The following is a 13,142-nucleotide window of genomic DNA, read 5'->3' as shown; positions in this document are numbered from 1 at the left end:
GTGCAAAATAAAATATGTATTGGCTAAATGTATGCTATACATTGTATGCAGAAAATATGCTATTATGGGTTGTGGAATCCCTCCATCTCCGTCACTCTGTTTACTTAATAACTGCATTGAAGTTGATAATCTCCCAATCAAATACAAAAACCCCCTCCTCATCTCTCTAACTATCGCCAAGAAAGTAATTTTGCAAAACTGGAAGTCCAAAAACTGTATACATATCAATCACTGGAATAATCTTCTAATAGAGTACATCACATTAGAAAAACTAACATACACTAACAAGAATATTATATCTACATTTCTTGATATCTGGAAACCATTCCTAACTCATCTTCATATAAATCAATAACCTGGAACCGGACCAACGCATTCTCCCAACCACACTACTGATGATATTACAGTAATATCATTACTGTACAGTACTACAATTATTCAGTATAGATGCCCTTTATATATATATGTATCTATTTGTATGTATGTGTGTGTATGTATATTTGTAGATGTGTGTAGATGTATGTATGCGTGTGTATGTATATGTAGGTACAGGTGAAACTCGAAAAATTAGAATATCGTGCAAAAGTTCATTAATTTCAGTAATTCAACTTAAAAGGTGAAACTAATATATTATATAGACTCATTACAAGCAAAGTAAGATATTTCAAGCCTTTATTTGATATAATTTTGATGATTATGGCTTACAGCTTATGAAAACCCCAAATTCAGAATCTCAGAAAATTAGAATATTGTGAAAAGGTTCAGTATTGTAGGCTCAAAGTGTCACACTCTAATCAGCTAAACACCTGCAAAGGGTTCCTGAGCCTTTAAACGGTCTCTCAGTCTGGTTCAGTTGAATTCACAATCATGGGGAAGACTGCTGACCTGACAGTTGTGCAGAAAACCATCATTGACACCCTCCACAAGGAGGGAAAGCCTCAAAAGGTAATTGCAAAAGAAGTTGGATGTTCTCAAAGTGCTGTATCGAAGCACATTAATAGAAAGTTAAGTGGAAGGGAAAAGTGTGGAAGAAAAAGGTGCACAAGCAGCAGGGATGACCGTAGCCTGGAGAGGATTGTCAGGAAAAGGCCATTCAAATGTGTGGGGAGCTTCACAAGGAGTGGACTGAGGCTGGAGTTACTGCATCATGAGCCACCACACACAGACGGGTCCTTGACATGGGCTTCAAATGTCAAACGTCTTACCTGGGCTAAAGAAAAAAGAACTGGTCTGTTGCTCAGTGGTCCAAAGTCCTCTTTTCTGATGAGAGCAAATTTTGCATCTCATTTGGAAACCAAGGTCCCAGAATCTGGAGGAAGAATGGAGAGGCACACAATCCAAGATGCTTGAAGTCCAGTGTGAAGTTTCCACAGTCTGTGTTGGTTTGGGGAGCCATGTCATCGGCTGGTGTTGGTCCATTGTGCTTTATTAAGTCCAGAGTCAACGCAGCCGTCTACCGGGACATTTTAGAGCACTTCATGCTTCCTTCAGCAGACAAGCTTTATGGAGATGCTGATGCCCCTGGAATTTATGGAGACCTGACTGCCTACTTCCAGCAGGACTTGGCACCTGCCCACACTGCCAAAAGTACCAAAACCATACTGTGCTTGATTGGCCAGCAAACTCGCCTGACCTGAAACCCATAGAGAATCTATGGGGCATTGTCAAGAGAAAGATGAGAGACATGAGACCAAACAATTGAAGCATCTTGGTCTTCCATAACACCTCAGCAGTGCCACAGGCTGATAGCATCCATGCCACACCGCATTGAGGCAGTAATTACATTTACATTTATGCATTTGGCAGACGCTTTTATCCAAAGCGACTTATTACAGGGACAATCCCCCCGGAGCAACCTGGAGTTAAGTGCCTTGCTCAAGGACACAATGGTGGTGGCTGTGGGGCTCAAACCAATGTCCTTCTGATAACCAGATTACTAGTTATGTGCTTAGACCACTACACCACCACCACTCCACCATTAATGCAAAAGGGGCCCAAACCAAGTACTGAGTACATATGCATGATTATACTTTTCAGAGGGCCGACATTTCTGTATTTAAAATCCTTTTTTTTTATTGATTTCATGTAATATTCTAATTTTCTGAGATTCTGAATTTGGGGTTTTCATAAGCTGTAAGCCATAATCATCAAAATTATATCAAATAAAGGCTTGAAATATCTTACTTTGCTTGTAATGAGTCTATATAATATATTAGTTTCACCTTTTGAGTTGAATTACTGAAATTAATGAACTTTTGCACGATATTCTAATTTTTCGAGTTTCACCTGTATGTGTGTATGTATACATGCATGTATGTGTATGTGTGTGCATATGTATGTATGTATACATGTATATGTATAATGTTCGATAAGCTGTACTTTTATTTTATTTAAAATCTGCATACTACTGCTATTTTTTTTTTTTTTTTTATCAAAGATGGTGGTAGTAGGGATGATGATATTGATACTATTATTATTATTATTATTATTATTATTATTATAGAATGATTAGTCTTCCCCTCCTCTCTCTTTCTATATAAATGGCAATTCAGAAAATATTACGTATAAATATGTATACAATTTTGTTAAAAATATAAATGGTCTGGGTCGGGCGTCTGTTCTAGCTGCTGTTGGTGGGTGCAACTGGCATATCCTGTTGGCATAATCATTACAGAATCAGTGATTGGACTGACTGGCCCTTCCCTTTCACTGCCTCTGGCCAGATCCCTCCCTCGTGTTAAAGAATCATTGATTTGATACCTGGGTTGGATGTGGTGTCTCTGGCTGGGGAGCTAACCAGTGCACACCTTGCTCAAAGCCATGGAAGGGAAAAAAGAAAAAGGGGGAAAGGAAAGGGGGGAAAGGAGAAGAAGAAAATAAAAGAGAAAAGGAGAAGGAAGGAAAAAAAAAGAAAAAGAAGAAAAAAAAAAAAAAAAAAAAGGGAAGGGGGTAAGAGGGCCAACCACCCATAACATTTGGTTACATCAGGTCACAAACAGACTAAGCGAGCTTGGTTTGGAGGTGCCTGTTATGGTGCCCCGGCGTACTTTCTTTTTTTCTTTTTTTTTTTTTTTTAAAGAGGACACCTCAGTGGAGCATAGAAGCTTAACTACGGGGGTTGGGTGTCGCTGGCGGCGGTGAGGGGGAATCGGAATATTGAATAGAGGAGAGGTGTCGGTATCTGTGTGGAGCTCACTGGCAGTTGTGGATCAGCCCCCTGACCTAGAGTTTAGAGCAGGTACGGTGACATTATTGACTGACCTAAATGTATTGTTATTAGTACTATTGTCACTATAGATTGCTCTAGCAATCTATAGATTATTATAGATTGCTAGAGCTAATGCTCCTATTATTGTCATAAATTATCATTATAAATATTATCATTGATACTATCACCACTAATATTAATATATTGTTGTTGTTGTTGTGATTGTTGGGGTGATTAATACCTTCACTAAAAATATACTGATACTACCGGACTGCCCCTATCTACACTTGTGTCACAGAAAGGATCTCATCTGTCTACATACACCACTTTATCGATGACTGTGTTGGGCTGTTTTGTATTTCGTTGTTTTTGTTTTTGTGCTTTTTCTCTCTTCTGTATTGTATATGTGTCTCACTCCCTTGTATGTGTTACTCTTTTGTTAATTTGCAATAAAAAATAAATAAAAATAAAAAATAAATAAATAAAATATGCTATTAATTAGCATACTATTAATTAAAAATGCAAGCATCCTTGCGCTGACATGGACGCATCATTTTGATGAGCATCTTGCTCGACTCTCTCACACATGCCTGTGTCATAGAGATACAAACATAATATACGCATGCCTTATATTTTTTGGTCCTTGTATCTTTATCAACTTTATTTATGAATGCATTAAAATCATCTTTTGTATACCAACAACAAAAAATTATTATATATTGTGCAGCCCTGCTCGCCATGACAAAATTCTTCATTTGGGATGGCAGTTATGTCATGGCTCCGGTGAGTTTGTCGGTTTGTTTTGAATGTTTTGTTTTCTCTCCCTCATGTCTCAAAGGTGCGGCCGGCATGCATGATTAATGTTTACATGGGGAATTTGATCATGCCACTAATTCACTCCCTTCTTAAGTCCTTCGTGTTCTCAGTATCTTTGCTAGATTGTTGTTTTGTGTTAAAGAACTGACCTTACTTTGTCTGCCTAGTTGGTCTTGTCTCGCATATCTGTTGCTTGTCTGCGTGTCGGGTGTGTGGTTGCCTTCCAGTTTGCTGTGTGTCAGCTGGGTTTCCATGGAGGAATCAGCGAATCGTGAACTAAATCGCCCTGCACTGCTGGGCATTGTTCTGCACCTCACTAAGCTTCAATTGAGGATTCCATGAATTTATTCCTGACTTCCACAATGCACACCCTCATTCTACGAACACACTTTTCATGGATTTCCTCATGTGCTTCTTAGAGATACCATCCTGCTGCTGCAGCCGGTGCCGGGATCCTCGACATTCACAGTGACTACTCATATTTATTGTAAATAAACCGTTTGAACTGTTCTTTTGCTCTTGGGTCTGTTAGTCTCACTGTCGCTTGTTACAGAACAATCTAGCTAAGTATGGACTCAGCAGAGGAATCCACTCTTCACTTCACCCTCTCTCAGTAGGGAGCTTTGCTGAGACGTCAGCAGGATCAAATCTCCGCATCTAACGAGCATCGATTCGTAGCTGCTTGACCTGTTTGTGCTACTAATAAAATGTCCTGTGAACCCCCAGCCGGCTCCTCCAACCGCTGTCTGTCCCTTCGAGACCCTAGTCGCACATCCATGGATTTCATAACTGGTCTCCTCCCCCCCTTCCAAGGCAACACAGTCGTTTTGACTGTAGTGGACCGGTTCTTGAAAGTGACTAATTTCATTCTCCCCCTAAAATTTCCTTCAGCGAGGGAGACAGCGGTAGCAGTCATTAACCACATCTTCCGTATTCATGGCCTCCCGGTCGATGTGGTTTCTGACAGAGGCCCCCAGTTTGAGTCACATTTTTGTGCAGAATTCTGTCGACAGCTGGGGGCTACAGTGAGTTCGTGCAAGTGGAGCGGGCGAACTGGCAGCAATACACTGTCCTTATGATTGATGTATGCAGTTATGAAATCACACAACCTGAGTCTGGTTTCTCCCAAGGTTATTTTTCTCCCATTAATCAACATCTTGAAGTTTTGTGTTCCTTGACGCAGTCGCCTTCAGCTTGATCACTGGGGTTCTAAATACAATTATAATTGAATTACTTATTTTTAAACACAATTCACAATCGTAATTCTAATTAGTATCTAATTACACAATGATGAGTCATAGATATTATAGATATTACAGTTTTATTTTTTGTTAATACCTGATCTTCTGTAAAGCTGCTCTGAAATGATGTGTGTTGTGAAAGGCGCTATACAAATAAAATTGACTTGACTTGACTGCCTTCCTATGTATGTATCTATTAAATCTGCAGATGAATTCTCATCTAATGCATCACCTGGCCTTCTTTTTATTTCTAAATCGCATGTTCTCATCTGGTTTTATGTCTTATAATGTTAAATAGTGCGCAAATTCATGCTATTGCTTTGGAATTCGCCAGGTCATTAAGTCGTGTCGTGTACAGCTGCATCTGTACGATTTTCAGATAAACTGACTCGTAACTTGTGCAGGGGCTCACAACCTCCTGAGTGTCAGAACTCGCACCATGTATGCCTGAGGGTTGCCACCCATCCCACAAAATATGGGATAGTCCCGTATTTAATTATGAAATTATGCGTCCTGTATCGAATCAGTACGATTTGTCTCATATGCTGGTCAGATAGCACCATGGTGAAATAATTCCAGATTATTAATTTAACATAAAAATGGCTCATACGGTGGGTAAGGGGTCATCTGAAAAGTCTACACATTGTTATTGTGTTGAAAGGTGTTAATAATGTAGGGGCTGTGGTAAGGGACTGTCTGAAAAGACCACACATTGTGCCTGAACTTTTTTACAGATAAATTGAAGGTTCAATATAATTATTCAATAAGATGTACAAACGTACACATATTCAACAATGTATTAATTAGGGATGCACCGAGATCTCAGCCACCAAAAATTTTCAAACAAAAATATATGTCTCTCCACCCCTCAGTGCTCAGGTTTCACTCTCGATCGATCTAGCCATAATCACGGCGCTACCCAGCAAAGGCCGATGTCAGCGGTGTGGAAATACTTCAAAGCAGTACCGCCGCTCCCTATATGCATACTACGCAGTCTTCGTAGGGAACCAACTCCCTAGGGGGGCACCAGAAAGTCCACCGGGTGCCCTTCCTAGCATGTTATACGTTATTCAAGGACCTGAAAGCAGTTCCGGATATATCATATCACGTGAACGCGACAATCCTCTTGACTACTGGAACATGAACAAAGATCGCTTTCCATTGCTTGTGCGGTCTGCAATGATATGTATCTGCCCCGAGCACCAGCACAGAGAGAGAGAGATACTGTTCAGTGCAGCATCTCATGCTCTTGATGAGAAGAGGAACCGTCTCTCCTGCCAGAAAGTTGAGCAACTTTTGTTCTTGAAGAGAAACTTGACACTTTTACTTAAATAAAAAGCAGTCCAATGTGTTTAGCAATGACATTAAAATAGGTTTAGCCCTGCAAAACTTTGTTCTTCACTTGAGACTACATCTGTCGTTTACAGTTGAGGTTGGTTTTAGTTCTATTACTGTTGTTTTGCACAATAATTTTATATTAAAGTATAAATATGTTTACATAAACAGAATAGAGGTCTTCTGCCGGTCTGTGTTCTGCATGTTGATATCAATAAAATGACTGAATTTGTAAGATGCTAGCCTAGAGCTGCTAAGTTCATCACTTGAATGCTGTTTTGCATTTCATTAGAGTTTTCTAGAAATTATTTGGATAATTGGTAAAAAACTCAAATCTGTTACATTTTATTGCCAAAGAACTGAATAAAGAATAATATATTTAATATTGTTTTAATATATTTTCTGTCCAATTTTCTGTCCATCATTTTATTGGTTTGTAGTTTTTCAATTCAGATTCATTAAATTCATGAAATGTATTAAAAAATATCATATTAATACAATTATATATATAAAAAAACTTTTAAAATAGGTATAAAAAAAATAAATAAAAAAAAAGTTTCGGTCCAGAATTTTCATTTCAGTGCATCACTATGAATACAATCACTGAGTCATAAAGACAAGAATTAGAGGTGTGAAGTAAATAAAAAAAAGTATAATAATTAAAAATTTTAATCGAATTAATTACATGGTGTCCCGATTGATTAATCACATATACAAATATTTTCTGAGAAAGCCCCTCATATAACAATAATTCAATATATAATGATGAAATAATGATACATAGTTATCTTTAAATATAATTATATATATATATATATATATATATATATATATATATATATATATATATATATATATATATATATAAATACAATTACAAAATATTCAGATAATTAAAGTGCATTACATTCTTATGGCAGAAGAGTTCATCATTGATAAGACAATATAAAAAGCGGCTTTAGAATACAATGTATTGTTTACTACCATATTATTGATCTTAAGTCAATCATTGACACACAGTTCACAGCAATCCATTTCACAAGTGAATTTGTCAATCAGAGATTTATTATGAGGGCTTGTTTAAGAACCGTCAATCTACACCTGCGTCAGACATTTTTTTAATTTTTTAGAAACAAGCCAGCAGTATACATAGGGTGACCACCTTGCTATTGCTCTGTTGCAGGTCAGCAGACCTGATTTTGCGGGACACGAGGGAGAGATAACGTAATATTATTGTACTAGGTGAATAAATATTGATTTTATATTAGATGTATTTTTGCGGAGCATGTTAATGACGGCGCTGTGAACGTCACTCAGTTTAGCATAAGGTCTACGATACAAACTCATTTTAACAGCTAAGACCTACTCAATGTAAATATAATGAAGTGAAAATAATAATCTAATCGTTAAAAAGCACATTTCCAAATAAGCACATCAATTCCATTATTAAAGACTAGAACGATTAAATGCGTTCTTACCAGATTTAGTGCATCTTGAATTTAACCTTCGAGTAGGGCCTTCTCATTCATTATGACTGTAGAACTCCTGGCAGGTGTAGGTGTTCACTTTCACCAGGAGTTCACTTTTGATGAGGTCCACAGATGCTCAGTTCCTTGTCTCTGTCCACGCAGCGGTCATCAGTGAAAACACCCTCTCCACAAAAGTGTTGGTGACAGGAATGCTCAAAGCCAAAGATATCAGAGCTGCATTGCACTGTAAATAAAAGGTACACAACAAACTTTAAAGTCTCAAAGGAATGATTAGAATTTAGAGACAAGGTTTTCCTGCTGTGTGATATATGTTTGAAAAAAATTAAATTATTACTTGCATTATTAAGAGCTGATGAAAAGAAAACAATATCTGTTGGAAATGGAGTAAGAAACTACAATTTTCACTAGAACAGTCCAAACTCAGTAAAGTACTCATGGGTACAGTCAGACTATTATAACTACTCCTAAAAAGTCCAAATTTCTAGTTCAAATAAGGTATCGATTACATTCATTTTCATTCAAAAGGTTCCAGATGTTTGATATAAAAATCATTCAGAGTACTGACACACTTCAGATACCTTTCATGTAAATACTAAGACATATATCACAATCACTGCATGGTATTGTTACAGCTGGCTTCTTTTTTGAAGGTCACTGTGAGAAATTTCGACAACATTGTGTGAATCCTAGATGCTAGTCTAGATGCTTTGAAAATGTAAAAGTGCTGCTCCAAAAGTCACCAGAATTATATTGTAAAACTAGATAGGTACATTTCCTGAAGAAAATGTGAGTGGTGCTTGCCTTGGCAAAACTCGTTAAATAGCATTTTCTAACTTGTTGCTAAGCACTAAAATAATGGTCATAGAATTTTCCATGTGTTAGCACTTCGCTAGGGGATTCTAGCATGTGTTAGCATGATGTTATCACGGTTTTAGCATGTCTTAGCACTTTGCTAGGTGATGTTATCATGTGTTAGCATGATGTTAACACGTTTTTAGCATGTTTTAGCACTTTGCTAGGCGATGCTAGCATGTGTTAGCATGATGCTAGCACGTTTTTAGCATGTTTTAACACTTCGCTAGGCGATGCTAGCATGTGTTAACATGATGCTAGCATGTTTTTAGCATGTTTTAGCACTTCGCTAGGCGATGTTAGCATGTGTTAACATGATGCTAGCACGTTTAGAGCATGTTTTAGCACTTCGCTTGGCAATGCCAGCACTTCGTTAAGCGATGTTAGCATGTGTTAAGATGATGCTAGCACGTTTTTAGCATGTTTTTGAACTTCGCTAGGCGATGCTAACATGTGTTAGCATGATGCTAGCACGATTTAGCATGTTTTAGCACTTCGCTAGGCGATGCTAGCATGTGTTAGCATGATGCTAGCACGTTTTTAGCATGTTTTAGGGTGTGGCTATGAAGAATTTAGGTCATTACTTATTGGCTGCTTGATAATATAAATCCTCTGAGGGAGAGAGAGAGGGAGAGATGCAGGGCTGACAGGCCCTTTTTGTCTGTGTATGTGTGAAAATGTCAGTTGGGATTTGAATTTCTGAACATCCCAAAAAAAATGTCAATGGGACTTTTTTGGCCGCTTTTTCGTCCGCTGTGCGAACATCGTACACCCGATCGCTTAGAAAAGATATAGCACAACTCTCCTCAATGAGCCGCATGATTTGAGTCTGTGACAAAAGCTGCGGGAGGAGTAGCGCGCCAAACTTTGTGTGGCATAATAATAATAACTAGATAGGTACATTTCCTTAAGAAAATGTGAGTGGTGCTTGCCGTGGCAAAACTCGTCAAACAGCATGTTGTAACTTGAAAAAAAAAAAATTATGGTCATAAATAAATCAACCCAGAAGTATCTACGATTTTCTGGTTCAGAAATATGTGATTTGTTACTCGGTTGCTAGGGTAAGCCCATGTGGTTGCTATGCAATTACCAAGGTAATACAATACATGGCTCCTTTCCATCCTGAGTGAAATAAGTCAACCCGGAAGTCTGTAGTGTTTTCTGGTGCAGAGATATGTGATTTGTTACTCGGTTGCTAGGGTAACCCCATCTGGTTGCTAGGCAGTTACCATAGGGATACTAATGAAGTCTCCTTGCCATCCTGGTTGAAATAAATCAACCTAGAAGTCTGTACGATTTTCTGGTGCAGAAATATGTGATTTGTTACTCGGTTGCTAGGGTAACCCCATGTGGTTGCTAGGCAGTTACCATAGTGATACTTATCAAGTGTCCTTGCCATCCTGATTGAAATAAACCAACCCAGAAGTCTGTACGTTTTTCTGATGCAGAGATATGTGATTTGTTACTCGGTTGCTAGGGTTACCCCATGTGGTTGCTAGGCAGTTATCATAGTGATACTTATCAAGTGTCCTTGCCATCCTGATTGAATAAAATCAACCCAGAAGTCTGTACGTTTTTCTGATGCAGAGATATGTGATTTGTTACTCGGTTGCTAGGGTAACCCCATGTGGTTGCTAGGCAGTTACCATAGTGATACTAATCAAGTCTCCTTGCCATCCTGATTGAAATAAACCAACCCAGAAGTCTCTACGTTTTTCTGAAGCAGAGATATGTGATTTGTTACTCGGTTGCTAGGGTTACCCCATGTGGTTGCTAGGCAGTTACCATAGTGATACTTATCAAGTGTCCTTGCCATCCTGATTGAAATAAACCAACCCAGAAGACTGTAAGTTTTTCTGATGCAGAGATATGTGATTTGTTACTCGGTTGCTAGGGTAACCCCATGTGGTTGCTAGGCAGTTACCATAGTGATACTTATCAAGTGTCCTTGCCATCCTGATTGAAATAAATCAACCCAGAAGTCTCTCTGATTTTCTGGTGCAGAGATATGTGATTTGTTAGTCGGTTGCTAGGGTAACCCCATCTGGTTGCTAGGCAGTTACCATAGTGATACTAATGAAGTCTCCTTGCCATCCTGATTGAAATATGTCAACCCGGAAGTCTGTATGTTTTTGTGATGCAGAGATAAGTGATTTGTTACTCGGTTGCTAGGGTAACCCCATCTGGTTGCTAGGCAGTTACCATAGTGATACTAATGAAGTCTCCTTGCCATCCTGATTGAAATAAGTCAACCCGGAAGTCTCAACTGTTTTCTGGTGCAGAGATATGTGATTTGTTACTCGGTTGCTAGGGTAACCCCATCTGGTTGCTAGGCAGTTACCATAGTGATACTAATGAAGTCTCCTTGCCATCCTGGTTGAAATAAATCAACCCGGAAGTCTGTACGCTTTTCTGGGGCAGAGATATGTTATTTGATAGTCGGTTGCTAGGGTAACACCATGTGGTTGCTAGGCAGTTACCATAGTGATACTAATCAAGTCTCATTGCCATCGTGATTGAAAGAAGTCAACCCAGAAGTCTCTACGTTTTTCTGATGCAGAGATATGTGATTTGTTACTCTGTTGCTAGGGTAACCCCATGTGGTTGCTAGGCAGTTACCATAGTGATACTTATGAAGTGTCCTTGCCATCCTGAGTGAAATTAACCAACCCAGAAGTCTCTACGTTTTTCTGATGCAGAGATATGTGATTTGTTACTCGGTTGCTAGGGTAACCCCATCTGGTTGCTAGGCAGTTACCATAGTGATACTAATCATGTCTCTTGCCATCCTGACTGAAATAAGTCAACCTTGAAGTCTCTACTCTTTTCTGGTGCAAAGATATTTGATTTGTTACTTGGTTGCTAGGGTAACCCCATGTGGTTGCTAGGCAGTTACCATAGTGATACTTATGAAGTGTCCTTGCCATCCTGAGTGAAATAAACCAACCCAGAAGTCTCTACAATTTTCTGGTGAAGAGATATTTGATTTGTTACCCGGTTGCTAGGGTACCCCCATCTGGTTGCTAGGCAGTTACCATAGTGATACTTATCAAGTCACCTTGCCATCCTGATTAAAATAAATCAACCCAGAAGTCTCTTCGATTTTCTGGTGCAGAGATATGTGATTTGTTACTCGGTTGCTAGGGTAACCCCATGTGGTTGCTAGGCAGTTACCATAGTGATACTTATCAAGTGTCCTTGCCATCCTGATTGAAATAAACCAACCCAGAAGTCTGTACAATTTTCTGGTGCAGAGATATGTGATTTGTTACTCGGTTGCTAGGGTAACCCCATCTGGTTGCTAGGCAGTTACCATAGTGATACTAATCAAGTGTTCTTGCCTTCCTGATTGAAATAAGTCAACCCGGAAGTGTCTACTATTTTGTGGTGCAAAGATATTTGATTTGTTACTCGGTTGCTAGGGTAACCCCATCTGGTTGCTAGGCAGTTACCATAGTGATAATAATCAAGTCTCCTTGCCATCCTGATTGAAATAAGTCAACCCAGAAGTCTCTCTGATTTCCTGGGGCAGAGATATGTGATTTGTTACTCGGTTGCTAGGGTAACCCCATCTGGTTGCTAGGCAGTTACCGTAGTGATACTTATCAAGTGTCCTTGCCATCCTGATTGAAATAAGTCAACCCGGAGGTCTCTACGTTTTTCTGATGCAGAGATATGTGATTTGTTACTCTGTTGCTAGGGTAACCCGATGTGGTTGCTAGGCAGTTACCATAGTGATACTTATCAAGTGTCCTTGCCATCCTGTTTGAAATCAACCCAGAAGTCTCTCTGATTTTCTGGTGCAGAGCTATAGTTATTGCTAAACGGTTGCTAGGGTACTCTGTTTAGTTGCTAGGGAGTGGCTTGGCAGCTGCCAATCATGAAACTCCAAAGGCTGCTTGTCAGTATGAATGATATAAACCAACTCCCATGCCTCTGTGACATTCAGAATGGAAGATATCCCTCTATGGATTTAGGTTGCTAATGTGCTCGACAATGGTTGCTAGGGAGGGGCTAGGAAGTGTTGAGGTCAAACGAGACCACCCTTGTGTTTCTATGACACTTCTATCCGGAGATATCCCTTTGATCTGTTTCAATAGAAGTCTATGGGACTTGTTGCTAAGGTGCTCTAAATGATTGCTAGGGCGTGGCTTGATAGCTTAAAAATGATCTTGAGAGACTGATTGGTCGTCTGAGTAA

The sequence above is a fragment of the Xyrauchen texanus genome, chromosome 40 (assembly GCF_025860055.1).
Source record: "Xyrauchen texanus isolate HMW12.3.18 chromosome 40, RBS_HiC_50CHRs, whole genome shotgun sequence".
NCBI lineage: Eukaryota > Metazoa > Chordata > Actinopteri > Cypriniformes > Catostomidae > Xyrauchen > Xyrauchen texanus.
Note: the sequence above shows the minus strand (reverse complement) of the source record.